The following is a 15,030-nucleotide window of genomic DNA, read 5'->3' as shown; positions in this document are numbered from 1 at the left end:
CGTCCCTGCTGCTTAGGGGATCACCTTGCTTTACCTTCCATCTTGAAAGCCAGAAGGAGTGCTTACAATAAGGACACGAGGAAGTTGCCTTTCATAGTGACTTAAACAAAATTCCCATGGCTTTAATTCCATTTTTAAAAGGCAGAGATTGAAAAATGGAGCCAGGCAGTGATGGCCCATGCCTTTAATCCCAGCAATTGGGAGTCAGGAGCTCTGAATTCCAGGCCAGCCTGGTCTACAGAGTGAGTTCCAGGACAGACAAAGCTACAGAGAGAAGCTCTGACTTGAAACAACAACAAAAAACAAACAAACAAACAGAAACAAGAAAGAAAGAAGGGAAAAAGAAACAAACAAACACAGGGGGTCACTGGTCTCTGAAGCTAGTCACTCAGGGCTTTAGATGCTCAGCAACATGAGTTTACTGACTTGTGCCTGATGGATAATTGAAAACTATGACCCCATTAAAACAAATATCCAGGGAGCTAAAGAAATAACTCAGTGTTTAGCCGTGCCTGTTGCTCTTACAGAGGGCCTGTGTTTGATTCTACATACCCACACTGGGCAGCTCCCAGGACCCAAAACTGGGAGGAGGTGAGCTGGAAGTTACCTGGAAGCCTCCTCCTGGAGGACTAGCTCCCAGGGTATCAGAAGGTGCCATGCAAGTTGTTAAGGGAGGAAAGTAACCAGTCACCATACCCAACTGTGATGCCTAGGGGTCACAACAATGATTGGTCCAGCAAGCTATCCTCGGTTGTGTATGCAATAGTGGCACCTTTCTCTTGTGGGTAACCAACTGCTGTCTAACTGGACCTAAGACCCACTCAATAGGAGGAAATCCATGCCTGGAACTGCAGACTTAGCAAACTACCTGTGAGAGAGCTCACAGACTCCACAGGAAGACCTACTACTGGGATGTCCTTAAACTAATGTAATTTGTAACTGATTTCTAAATATTTAACTTTATGTCCACAGACAAGTGGTGGTCTCACTGCCATTCAAGAAATGTCTTTTTTTTTTTTAAATCAGAAAATAAGTAACTGTGGATGCCCATCCCCAATGGATACATTTACAAACCAATCCCTCTACCTAAGGCTCAGAGAACATACAGAGCCAGGGGACAAGACACTACATAGAGTGTTCTAGACACGGCAGAAAAGCCAAACCCATGAATCTTAACCGTATGGTTTCCTAAGCAAGATAACAACACAAGCCAACATGTGGATGGGGGAAATGTCAAAAGGCCCATAGATAAAGAGGTACAGGCAGCGAATGGCTGCCGAGAAACAGAATCCCTTTTCTTCAGGGATGAGCCCTTGATGGGATAGGACAACCTGTCTCTAGAGGTCCCCCTACACACATGTACATACCAGCAACACTAGAGGGACTTAGGTTGCATATGGGCATACAACACAGGAGAAGTTGGATGTTGGAGAGGAAAGGAACTGTGAAAATTACGTAAAAATATCACTTACATATTAAATTCACAGAATCATTTTAAAATTAAATTTCAAAGAGTAAAATAAAAAACAAATTTCAACATTTCAATTTTTTTCTTCTTCTTCTTCATCAATCTAAAAGCCTGAAAATCATTTTGATCTTTTAAGAAAATCTAACTTTTGGCTTCACTGTGGGTTTTGGTGGTGGTGGTGGTGATGGTGGTCCCTGTTGGGGTGGTGGGTTTCCTGTTTTATCTATTTCCCCTGGATCTAGTTTAACTCTGCTCTTCTGGTCTCATCTCCTACAACAGAGATGTGATAATTGCTTTAAGATACGCGTTTTTAACATAGGAATTGGCATCTAGAAGTTCCCCTCTCAGTACTACACTAGCCACACCCACTTTGGTGACACCCACTTTGGCCACACCATAGGTGTGTGAGTGCGGTGAATATGCTTTCACTTCCCTCAAAATCACTTCCCAGTCCCCCTTGGGCTTCCTCCTTTGACCCATTGGCTATCTAAGAATCCGTTACCTCTGTGCCGAAGGCACCACACATCTTCCAAATGTGGTCCTATCTATGCAGTCCTCACCAAAGCATTTCACAGCCTAAGCATGTGACTGGCCACCTGCAGCACGGGGCTCCTTCCCACCAGTTGCACCTAACAGTTTACATGAAGTCCCACTGTTCGATAGACTCACTGACTTTCTAGAAGACATTTCTATAAAACGGGACCCGGTGGCAGGCAGAGCTTCTCAAGAGTCCACCTCAGCTTGAACTTCAGGAATTCTGTCGATCGACTTGAGGAGTTCAGCAACAAGGCTCAGTGTCTCTGCCCCAGAGGCCAGCTGCTTTATGGATGCCTGTGCCCTGTACATGACAACATGGAGGTTCTGCAAGGCCACATCGGTATTCTGCTTCACTACGGTAAGGCTGGCACCCTGGCCTGACTGCAGGGCTTCATTTTCCTGCCTGAAGTTTGAGAGCTGTGCCTGAAGCAAATTTATTTCCTGTTTCAGCTTTAAGACATGATTTCCTGCTTTTACAGCTCGTGTGGTCATCAGTTTGAGGTTCTGTTCGACTTGCTGGACTGCTGACTCTAGGTCATGGAAGTCACTCTCCTCCTTGATAATCTTTGCCTCCAACTTCCATTCGAGTGTCCTCACCATTTCTGTTTGAGCTTCAGAGAAGCTCTGAACCTCATTTAGCTTTCTTCTGAGCTTAGAGTTTTCATCTTTCAGTGCTTCATAACTTATCTGCAACGTCCGCAGGTGTCTGTGCCCTAGGGAGTCTTCATGAGCTGCAAAGTCTGCATTAGGACTCCCAGCTGGAGATGCTGGGGAGGTCCTGGAGTCAGTGTCACTCAGCGTCCATGGGGGCAAAGACTCGGGACCTGCCAGCTCTGATGCGTTGGAGAAAAAGGAAAGAGGTATGTGCCACAAGGTGACAAGTTCTGTGCTGCCCTAGAGAAATGAGTCTGACCCATGGCAGATGGCAGGTAGGTTCTATTCCATCCATCTTCTTCATCCTCCTCTAGGTTGCTGGCTCTTGTTGGGTCTTCAAAAAATGGCCGCTGATATTCCAGGCCATATCCCATGGGCTGGGAGGCAGGGGAGCTGTGCTCAAGTCCCAGTGGGTGCCTTGAGGCTTCCTTCAGGTAAATTCAGCTGGTGGTCGTGTCTTCTTTTGACAGGCTGAAGTTCTTGGTTTTCAAAAACTCTTTGAAGGAGAATGGATTGTCTTCTTCAAGTTCTTCAAGTTTGTCACCTCCAAAGTGTGTCTCATGGGCTCCCGACGGACCTTGTTTAGTACATTTCCCCTTTCCGAACCACAAGGCTCCTAGTCCGTGATAGTGGGGGCGCGCCCTGCCGCCGCACGTAGCCCGACATCACCGAGCCCTAACCCAGCAGCGGCCCCTTGGCCTGCAACGCTGTCTCCAGCCCCTGCCTCATCCAGCACAACGGGCCGGAAACCCTCATTATTCAGTTCCAGTTTAATTCAACGTCTTTGAAAAACATAGATTGTGGCTGGGCATGGTGGCACACACCTTTGATCGTAGCACTTGGGAGTCAGAGGACGATGGATGTCTGTGAGTTCAAGGCTTGTCCTATCTACACAGCAGTAAGTTCCAGGGGAGCCAGAGTTATATAGAGAGACCTTGTCTTTTTAAAAATAATGAAAAAAAGAAAGAAAACTATAGTTCATACGTTTTTATTCTTTCACATTTACCAATATTTCTGTCCTGACACGTAGCCTGTTATAACTGCAGAAATGCTCTGTGTGGAAATAAGAAACATGTGTGTTCAGCAGTTAGGTAGAGAGCTTCGTAGACGTATATTCTAACTGATTTATCATAGTCTCTGTGACTCCTATTTCTTCACTGAGCTACACCCAGGAAGGAAGGCAGACAGACAGACAGATGGACAGGCAGACAGGGTGTGTTTTTTTGTGTATTGTTTCAGTTAGCTCTTTGAGAAAGGGTCTCCGTCTATAGCGTTAGCTGCTGTGAACCTGCATTCCTTCTATCCCCGCCTTTTGAGTGATTACCTGTGCACAGACCCAGACCCAGCTCTTCAGACAGCCTTCCTCCCACCTTCCTTTCCGGTCCTTTCTTCCTCTGGACTGACTTCCTTTGCTCGTAGTTTGGGGCGTGTACTGGTTTCCTACAGGTCCGTCCACCTGACTCTCCTCCATTCCCTTCATCCTCTTTTTCACCTCAGACGGAGAAAAAGATTGGTTGGATTTCTTTGTTTCTTTGTTTGTTTGTTTTCTTTTGCCAATTTAAATCTGAATGTTAACCTCCTCAGCAGAATTCTATTTCAGTTAAAACTGTAACTCTAGTGTTTCCACTTGGTTCTTTTTATATACATTTTAATCTATTTGTGTTCTCTGTCTGCTAGAATACACCCAGAATGCATCCTTTTGTTCTTTCGACACAGCTGTCACTAGCTCATTCAAAATATTAATAGCTGGCTTGGTGTCTTTGTTTGGTAATTTCAGAGACTGGGCTTCCAGATTTTTCCCCTCACAGCCAAGCTTCCTGTTTCTGTGGTGTATTGCGTTTTTGGTTGATAGCTGGATATTTTGAGCGGAATGATACGGGAACTGAGAGTCACTCAGCCCCTGTGCTCCCGCTCCATGACTCGGGGGTGATGATGTCCATTCCGTAACTTGGCCGGATTGAGTCTGTAATACATGTTTCCTCTGTCTTACGTGGCAACCGACTTGGTGGTCCACTAATGACTAGACAGAGATTTAGCGGCCTGGACCACTCATTTTCCTGGCCTTTGGTTTTTTGTTTGTTTGTTTGTTTGTTTGTTTGTTGTTGTTGTTTATTTCAAGACAGAGTTTCTCTGTGTAGCCCTGGCTGTCCTGGAACTCACTCTGTAGACCAGGCTGGCCTCGAACTCAGAAATCCACCTGCCTCTGCCTCCCAAGTGCTGGGACTAAACTAAAGGCGTGCACCACCACTGCCCAGCTTTCCTGGCCTTTGTTGAGAGATTTGTGCCTTATAGAATGCTTTCAATCCTCTGATAATTATTTCTACTCTCAGGAGTGTTGGTCTGAAACAGCATAGAGGAACCTGCACCTCAGCACCTGACACTCTAATTCTTGTTTTCCATGTGTGATCTCTCTGTGATGTACTCTGGTGGGATGCCCCAGCCGATCTTCCAGGTCACTCATTTTCCCATTACCTGTACCTAATCTGTTTGGTGTTGGTAGAGTCCAGTCACAAAAGCAAAAGTAAGACCACACAACAAATGAGGAAGGAACGAGGACCACATTGTGCCATCAAAGAGAGGTCACTGTGGAGAGTGGCACAGTAGAAAGGACTGACACACACAGGAGCTAAATTCAGCTCCCAGACCTACAGCTCAGGGACAAAGGTGAGAGGGCTGAGTGTTAAACCTAGGCCCTTGGTAGAAACCTAACAGTCCTGTAGAGCTATAACCAAGACCTCTGAAAACCATGGTGCTGTCCAACTGTTCCTGGGACTCAAGGAGGGCCACAGAGGGTCCTGAAGTCAAGCCTCTCTCAATAAAGAGCACTAAGAGAGTAAGGAAGTGGCTCACTTAGAGAAGTGCTTGCCCTGCAAGCACAAGGACTTGAGTTGGATCCCCAGAAGCCACATAAAAATGCCAGGCACAGTGGCATGCACTGTTAATCCCAGGGTCAGGCAGGCAGAGGCAGACAGATTCCTGGGGCTCACTGGCCTTGCTAACTTGGTGAGCTTCAGGTCAGTGAGAGACCCTGTCTCAAAAAGAAAAGTGAACAACTCCTGAGAATGATGCCTGAGATGATTGACCTCTGACCTACACACACACACACACACACACACACACACACACGTGAGCACACACATTCACGAATATACATGTGCATACCCACATCCATACATGTAGAAATACATGTGCACACATACTAGCATGTGTACTTAAATGTGCACACACAAAGAAAGAACACCAGTTCACTGGTATTACTGTCTATATATGAGCAATAAACATATTTCTATAATAAAGATGCTTCTAGAAGACTTGGGGGGGTGCGAAATGGAAAGTCCAAACAAGTCCCACTGTGAGGCTTTCAGAACTGTTGTTGGACTGACACAGGCAGGGACAGCCAGCCAAACAGGAAGGAGCACTGCCTCCCTCCTCTGGGCTCTGGTGTGCCTCTAGTGCCCCTGGTTGGCAGAATCTGACAGGAAGCCAACTAACAAAGGGGAAGTATAGTTTGCCAAGTCCTGACTCAGAACCACAAAGTAGGGCACAAAAGGGAAGCAGAGGGGTGACCCAATGCTCTCATTCATTCCTATCCAGTGACTTCTCAATGTAAAGAATCGGAGTTTTAGAAAGCTAACTTGGTTCTCGTCTGGATCTCGGGGCTGTTCTGAGGGAATCATGTTACCTCCTGCATCCCTCGTGTCATCCATCAGATACACAACCCCTTAGCACGCCTCTCCCATAAGCACCACTACCGGCTGAAGCTCACTCTGCTTTTGACTTCCTTGCTAACAAGATGAATCCTTTTTGGGTCTTACAATTGTGAACTCAGCCAGTAGGAAGCCAACTGACAACGTGCAGTGATTTTCCAAGTCCTGGCACCAAGACCATAAAGCAGAGCTGTGGCCTGGATTTCATATGCATCATCACCTCAGACAAGACTTAAACTAGTACCTCAGGCTTGAGTTGATGTCTGTGTGAAGGGTAAGAGAACACCAGTCCTAGTCAGCCTGTGGATGAAAAGGTAAGCTTTTCATTCTGGTTGAATGAAGAGTTTTCCTTCACCCAACAGGATACATGATTTCAGCTGGTTTCCCACAGAAAACAAGATCCTTATGTGCACTGGAAGAAGATGGAGGAGTTGATTAGAACTAGGCACATGACTTCTTTTTTTTTTAATATGTAAACCGTAAAGACTACAAACTCTTTTTTTTTTAAAAGATTTATTTATTTACTATATGTAAGTTCACTGTAGCTGTCTTCAGACACACCAGAAGAGGGCATCAGATCTCATTTCGGGTGATTGTGAGCCACCATGTGGTTGCTGGGATTTGAACCTCGGACCTTCGGAAGAGCAGTCGGGTGCTCTTACCCACTGAGCCATCTCACCAGCCCCCTAGGCACATGACTTCTAAGCTTGTTTTACTGATACAAGAGCTCCAAGCAAGGATAGGCATTGTGATCCAGGAGAGAGCCTTCCTGGTCCCCTGAGTACTAAGGCTCACAAGTTCTGATGTTCACAAGGTTCTAGCCTTGGCTTCCATATCAGAGAAAGATAAGAACTATACAGAGATGTTCAAGATTGAGACCTGCACAGTGTATCTGATCTTCAGAAAGGAGCCTGCATCTCACCTTTCACCTCAAAGCTAAATATGTCATGTGTCACGAGTGGCATAGAAACTCTGAGAGGCAAAGTCTTATCAACCCACAAGAGCAAGCTCTGATGTTTTGAGGAAGAAGGCTGCAGGCAAGTTTCTAGACATGGAACACCCTATACCCGTGACAGGTGGCATTCCACACGAGATCCATAACAGTGTAAAGACCATGAGAATATTTAACCCCTTACAGAAAATGACACGGCATGATCGTTTGCCCCTAGGGGAGGAAAATCTTGGTATTGCTAAACTCCAGTCCTTTTGTGACCTCCAAAGAAGTATCAGTGTCTAGTTCATTCACACTGTCTGAGTTCATTCACACTGTCTGAGTTCATTCACACTGTCTGCAAAACCTGATGCAAATATGTGAACAAGCCTCTCCCACCCTAGTGGAGAGCAGGCTCACTGAAGACAAACGCACCCGTGCCTCCTGACTGCTTGCTGCTTATACTCAGCTAGCTTTCTCCTCTCTTATCCATTCTAGGCTCCCAAGCCAAGGGAATGGTGCTACCCAACGTAGGCTGGGTGTTTCCACATCAATTAAAAATTAAGACAACCCTCACAGGCATGTCAACAGGCCAAACTGATGTAGATAAATCCTCATTAAAACTGCCCAAACCTGTTTAAGTGCTGTTTGTCTGAGAAGTAATATGGTCCATCACTTTGCTTCTAGTCTAAAAAGAAATTGGCTTGTACTCACCAAGTTGAGGGTAGGACCAAAGGACTGCCTGAAATACCCATGTAGTCTCTAGCCCCTAGGATGTACTCATTGTGGTGATGAGAAACCAGCCAAGAGCTCTGATGCTTTGGTGGCAGCACGTGGCAGGAGTCATCCTTGCTCTTCCACATATGGTCTGGGATACCTGGAAAATGCAGGAATGGCTCCTTTGTCTTGGGTCCTATGGAGAATGCTCCTCACCTCTCTGATGGCGACAACACCAAAGGCACCGTTACTTACCATCAGTTGTCCATCTCTTTCACAGCATGTTGTACCTTCCACGTGCTGACGTTTTCATGCCCACTGGGAACCAGAACGTCACTTTGGTGCCTTTTATACTCAATACCTGATGCTGAAGGACCATACAGCCAGGGCCAGCTTTGATACCATGCTTAACTATTGGGAGAACCCAGCAATCATTGTAGAGAAAGCAGTGACCAAGGGTCTTTGAGCTTTTACCACCTTGTGAATTCTACATACTATTCCCTTTGAGACAGAAGGAGCCACAGCAGAGATACCCACTGTGACAACGAGCAATTGCAGAGGACTTCAATGTCAAACTTCAGGAGCCAGGGAACAACAACAACAAAGACAGTGGTACCCATATTAAAGCTGTATTGTGAAGGCTCTCTTGCTGCTTAAGGAACTCTTAAGGGTTTTCTCTCTATGTAAAACCTTTTGCATTTCTATTGGATACTACATTTAGGTTGGATTTTAGCTGAACCTCTGACTTTCAGATAAGCACACTGTTTTTTCTTTTTTAGAATACCAGAAGATCCCTATTTGTCCTGCTGAAGTCAACCATTGTTTAAGGGAGCCTGTTACACAGACATTAATAGTTAAGTAATTCAGTAAAGATTACAAGTGTATCTCATAGTTTAATTTGCAAAACAAAAAGGGTTTCACTCTTTCTAGAACTAAAAAGAGTAGTATAGTTTCTTGTAACTATTTAAAGATAACTGCTACTCCTTGTTTGGAATTAGTAAAATGGACATATGCCATGTTGGTGTAAATACAGCAGAGATGGCTTTATGAAATATTATTCCTTAAAGGTATCTTTCATTTTGGGCTTCAATGTTTGTGTGTGTGTGTGTGTGTGTGTGTGTTCATTTAAGACTCTCTTCACAAATGATTCCAACTTGTGTCAAGCCAACAGTTAAAATTAACCAGAACTGGAGCTAAAAATCATTTGTAGAAAATACTACCCAGCCTAGCCAGTACCAGCAGATGTGAAAACTTCAGGCCATGTGCAGCCCAGGAGTCTGAAGCAAGCCATCAACACCATGGCACCGTGAGGTTCATGGTTTCAGAGGTCGTCATCTGCAAGGCATTTAGGGACACTCATTAGTCTGCTGCAGCTGTTTTAAGTGACCAATGTGAGGGAACAAATGCACACACATGCAACAGAAACTAAATAACTAACGGGCACTGTAGATGCTTAAAGGAGGGAAAGGCTCCACAGGAAACCAGACCGCAAAGAAGCAACTCACTAGGATGTAACCAGAACTTAAGCATGTGGTTATAAATAGTTTGGTTTGAAGATAAAGCAAACAGGCTTAGCCCAGAGGTGATATCAAAGACAGATCAAATCTCCTACCTAGAGCCTTTGGTCCCCATAGCGATGATCAAGAACAGAAGAGATGGGGCTGGAGAGGTGGCTCAGCAGTTAAGAGTGCTTGCTGCTCTTCCAGGGGTCCTAGGTTTGGATCCCATCACCCATATCTATCATCTCATAACCACCTGTAACTCTAGCTCCAGGGGATCTGATGCACTCTTAGATACACACACACACACACACACACACACACACACACACACACACATAAACATTTTAATCTTTTGAAAACTGGAAAAGATTTTCAAGGAAACAAACTAGAACAGTCAAGGAATAAACTTGGATTTAACAAATGACTTTGATGTCTCTCTTTGGTCCAAAATTACAGTTGGCACTTTGTGCCGGAGTGACTTTAGATACTACATAAATGAACACCGGTGACTGCCCCTGAGGAAGACTCTCTCTGTGGGCAGCATATTATTTTAAAAGCTGTTCATAAGCTCGCAGGAGTCTGCCAGAAGCTGCCGCTTACCATGCACAGGAAAAGGTTCTTCATCGATAGGATAATGCATCAGATAGAGTGAGGTTCATCGATAGGATAATGCATCAGATAGAGTGATCCTTTAGGCCACCTCTGGTTCCATTTGCATCTGTGATATTCATCAAAACCCACTTCAAAGATGAAACACAAGTTTGTATTTTTTTGTGTGGTATTTTGTGGTAGCTCTAGAGTAAGAGATTTTCCATTTACAAGCTGAAATATCTTGGGCAGATTAACTCAGCTTCCTTAGTTCTATTTCTTACTGTGTAATGTTAGTGTCATGAGGATTAAAATAGACGAGGTGGCGCACAGCCCCCTGTGCACTGTAACTAACTACTCACCGTCTCATCAATGTAAAGCATCGTTGTTCTCAGAATTCCCATATTCCCCAAATTCTGCCCTTGGTGTCCTTCTTGCTCTCTACATTTTTTTTTTTCTTTCGAGACAGGGTTTCTCTGTGTAGCCCTGGCTGTCCTGGAACTCACTCTGTAGACCAGGATGGCCTCAAACTCAGAAATCTGCCTGCCTCTGCCTCTGCCACTGACCAGCTCTCTACATTATTTTTAAACTGTTTATTTTTTATTTCATGTGTGTGTTTGTGTTTTGCCTGCATTTATGGTCTGTATTAGGGTATCAGATCCCCCAGAGCTGGATTTACAGACAGTGGTGAGCTGCCATGTGGTTGCTAGGAATTGAACCCAGGTCCTCTGGAAGAGCAGACAAATGCTTTTAACCTCTGAGCCTTCTTGCCAGCCTGCTCTCTACATTTTGAATAATGATAGTAGCTGCGTTTATTGAGAAGTTACCCTGTTGTAAATATGTATAAATTCATTTAGTACTTAAAACAAGTCCAGGGAGATGAGGAAACTTATCACAATGTAATAAAGCAGGGAGCTGAACCCCACGAGTTTAGTAACCCGTCCAGACCTTACAGTCAAGCGTGAGAGCCAAGCAAGCTGTGAAGATCATGTGTCAATCACTGGGCCATAGCGACCTCAGCTTAAGCACCAAAGCAGATACTTCTGAACTCTGGTATTTGCACCCTGTGTGGCAAGAACAACAGAGCTAGAGCTACGTCAGTGTAATTTCCATCTCTGTGGGTTGAGTCTCAGTGATGAAAGTTGCAGTAGTAGAAACACAATGTCAAATCAGTTAACAGTGATAAAGGACCTGCAGGTAAGGATGCCTGCAGATAAGCTCAGTAGCCTGCTTTGATTCCTGGAGGCCACACGGTAGTAGGAGAAACTGGCAGTGGCAGGGTGTCCTCTCATCTCCATGGCTACAAGCACCCACTCACTCATGCTCTCTCTCTCACACACACACACATGCATACACACATGCACACTCACACATGCACACACACATGCATACACACATACACACTCACACATGCACATACACATGCACACATGCACACAATAAATAAATAACACACTCATTTCACATGGTCACACACTACTGACATGCACTTTTCTTACACTGGAAAGCTTTTCTGTGCCCTTTCAGGCTTGTCTCTACCCTCTGCGCACATCCTGCAGGCAAAGTTTGAAATGAGCTTAGGGAAAGGCTACCTCCCAACAGGAGAAGAGTAAGTGTGAGAATTCTGTACCTTTGAGTATTTCTTCTCGTCAAAACCCTGATGACAGAAGCAAATCTTCCCTGGAGAGCACCTGCATCTTTCTTTTTTTAAAAAAAAAAAAGATTATTTATTTATTTATTATTTATTATATGTAAGTACACTGTAGCTGTCTTCAGACGCACCAGAAGAGGGCATCCACCTGCATCTTTCAAGCAGGTGATGACGACGCTCATGAAAAGATGGCGTGTGCTCAGAAATGCCACCACAGAACGCCGAAGTCAGGAGTAGGTTGCAGAACACTCCTGGACTTGGTGGATACCAGCTCTGTCTCAAGTAACACAGCCAAGAAGAGCGATCTTCAGGCCTGCTGAAGAGAAGACAGCTGCCTTCTTTCTCTCTCCAGGCTCTGGCATTTATTCCCTCTCCAGAGTCCCCAGAACTAAAGTCTCTGCAGCTGGCAAAGATCACACCCTCCCAGAGTGCCCAGGAAGCAAAGACAATTGTCTGCTGCTATAGACAATTGGAAGCAACCCCATATCCCACACCTGGGATTAAAACAAAACCATGTTTACATAACATAACTGGGTTTTTTAAGACACCAAAATTCTCAGGACAGCTGTCACCTCACCCCACAGTAACATGGACTAGCCTAGGAACTGGGACAGAGTCGGGGCTTTTGACGTCCTCCCCTGCTGGGAGAGCACAGGGCCCTGCACATGCGCATGCTAGGGGCACACTCTCCCACCAGGCTATGACTTCAGCCTGGCTCTGAGCTTTTAAAGCCTGCTATTTCCTAAGCTTGGCATACCTGGCATTTAGAACATACACTTTGTAAATACCTGACCCTCGCCTCAGTAATTAACACACTATTGAGCCCGCTCAAACAAAAGGCAGTTGACTCATCTCTGACTTCTCTTTTTTTCCTTTCATAGCACACATGCAACAGGCTACCATATCCTGTCATCTTTATCTTCCAAATATAGGCCAGGCCCAATCAGTTCTCAGTGCTTCCACCGCAGCTGGTTCATCTGCTACTGTAACCTCTCCTTGGATGATGCAATGGTCTCAAAAAGAAGCTGCTTCCTTCCACTTCCTTAACCCTCTCCTGTCTTTCTCACAAAGCAAGGAGAAGAGAGCCCTGTGACTTACAGAGCAAATCCCTAAAGCTGTTGTCCTGCCTCCATGGCCCCATATGCCCTTCTGGCTTCTTTCTCTACTCTCTTCAGCTATGGACTCTGCATCCTACACTACCCGACCAACATAACAAGCAAGACACGCCCAACAATACAATAGTGGCATGTGGCATGACCATTAGGATAGTAACTGGAATGGTTTATATATGCTCGGCCCTGGGAGTGTCACTGTTAGAAGGTATGGCCTTGTTGGAGTAGATGTATCACTATGGGTATGGCTTTAAGACTCTAATCCTACCTGCCTGGAAGCCTTGTATGTCTATATCACACACTCCAAGGCTCGGGGAATATCACAGAAAAAGATGGGAAAGAATATAAGAGAGGGAGTGGTGGGAAAGGGTTGGGATATGGAGCACTGTTTTAAGGCCGTGAGATGACTATCAAGCTCTCAAGTTCTCAGCAGCTATGAATTATCAGCACAAATCTTACACAAACTTGAACCTAGGAACAACCCGCCCTGGCGTCGGGAGCGGCTCGTGGGGTTCCACTCTTCCCTGAGGAGTTATAGGCAGTTACCTGTTGCTGGAAAAGAGACATTTTCTTTAGTGCTGTAGACGCTGGTAAGTTGCCCATAATTCTGCGGATGCGTCACCCGTGTCTGTGTAATCACGTTCATTGGTTCACAAACAAGAACAAGTATACGTGAAAGCAGATGAGTGTGTTAGTTCCTTAGTTACCTTCCCTGTAAAAATAATTGACACGCAATAATACTTGACAGAAAGAACTTAAGGGGGGCTGGCTAGATGGCTCAGCGGGTAAGAGCACTGACTGCTTTTCCAAAGGTACTGAGTTCAAGTCCCAACAACCACATGGTGGCTTACAACCATCCGTAATGAGATCTGACACCCTCTCCTGGTGTGTCTGAAGACAGCAACAGTGTACTTACATATATTAAATAAATAAATCTTTAAAAAAAAAAAGAAAGAACTTAAGGAAGAAAAAGTTTATTTTAGCTCACAGTTCAAATGTATAGTTCATCATTGTGAGGAAAGCTTGTGACTTCATTACTTTTCTATTGCTACGACAAAACATCGCAACCAAGGCAACTCATAAAAGAAAACATTTAATTGAGATTATAGTTTTCAGAGGGTTAGGATCCATGGTGGCAGAGGAAAGGCACAGCAGCAGGAACACCTGAGGGTTCCCATCTTGACCCACAGCAAGAGGCAGAAAGGAAGACATGGGAATGGCAAAGCCTGCCCTCAGCAACACACCTCCTCCACCAAGGCCACACCTCCTAATCCTTCCCAAGCAGTTCTGCCAACCTGGGGCCAAGGATTTCAACATGCTAGTCTATGGGGCTCATTGTCATCCAAACCACCACAGCTTATAAGCAGGAACAGGAAGCAGCTGGTCACATTGCATGTGTAATCAGGACATAGAGGGCTTTTACTCAGTTCTCTCTCTCTCTCTCTCCTCTCTCTCTCTCTCTCTGTCTGTCTCTCTCTCTCTCTCTGTCTGTCTCTCTCTCTCTCTCTCTGTCTCTCTCTCCTTCTCTGTCTCCCCCCCTTTCATTCAGTCAGGGTCCCAGCCCATGCAAGGGCACTGCCCACATTCTTGGTAGGCCTTCCTACCTCCCCACTTCAACTGCCACTATCCTTAACTAAGCCCTCACAGACCAGCCCAGAGACTCATTTCCACTGTCAAGTAGTCATCAAGATATCACAGTGCGGTCCAGTTGGGAAGAGGGAGGTGATGAGCAGGAGTAGGAGAAACATAGAGGACAAAGGTCATAGAGAGAAACACGATCAAAATCCATTATATACAGGAAGTAGAATGCCATAATGAGACCAGCTATTCTGTATAATCAATATGTGCTAAGGACGCTTGAAAATAGAACCTGAGCAATAACTAAGGGAAAGTGACCCAAAGGAAAGAATGTGGAAATTGTAGTCAGAGAGATGGAAGAAGACACAGAGGACAGATGGATTATGAATGCTAAGGTTGGTAGTTAAACTGTCTTCCATGGCCTCCTTACAAAAGCAAATCTTAGGTACTGTGATGGTTTGTATATCCTTGGACCAGGGAGTGGCACCATCTGGAGGTGTGGCCTTGTTGGAATAGGTGTGACCTGGTTGGAATGGGTGTGTCACGGTGGGTGTGGGCATAAGATCCTCACCCTAGTTGCCTGGA

The 15,030-nt window shown here is 45.2% G+C and overlaps 1 pseudogene; it reads right to left on the bottom strand.

The window, feature by feature from the left end:
* Positions 1–2,191: 2,191 nt before the first annotated feature.
* LOC110306238 lies at positions 2,192–3,325 on the bottom strand (annotated as a pseudogene).
* Between the last annotated feature and the right edge of the window lie 11,705 nt (positions 3,326–15,030).

The sequence above is a fragment of the Mus caroli genome, chromosome 11, assembly GCF_900094665.2.
Source record: "Mus caroli chromosome 11, CAROLI_EIJ_v1.1, whole genome shotgun sequence".
Lineage (NCBI taxonomy): Eukaryota > Metazoa > Chordata > Mammalia > Rodentia > Muridae > Mus > Mus caroli.
This window is presented reverse-complemented; position numbering and strand designations above follow the sequence as displayed.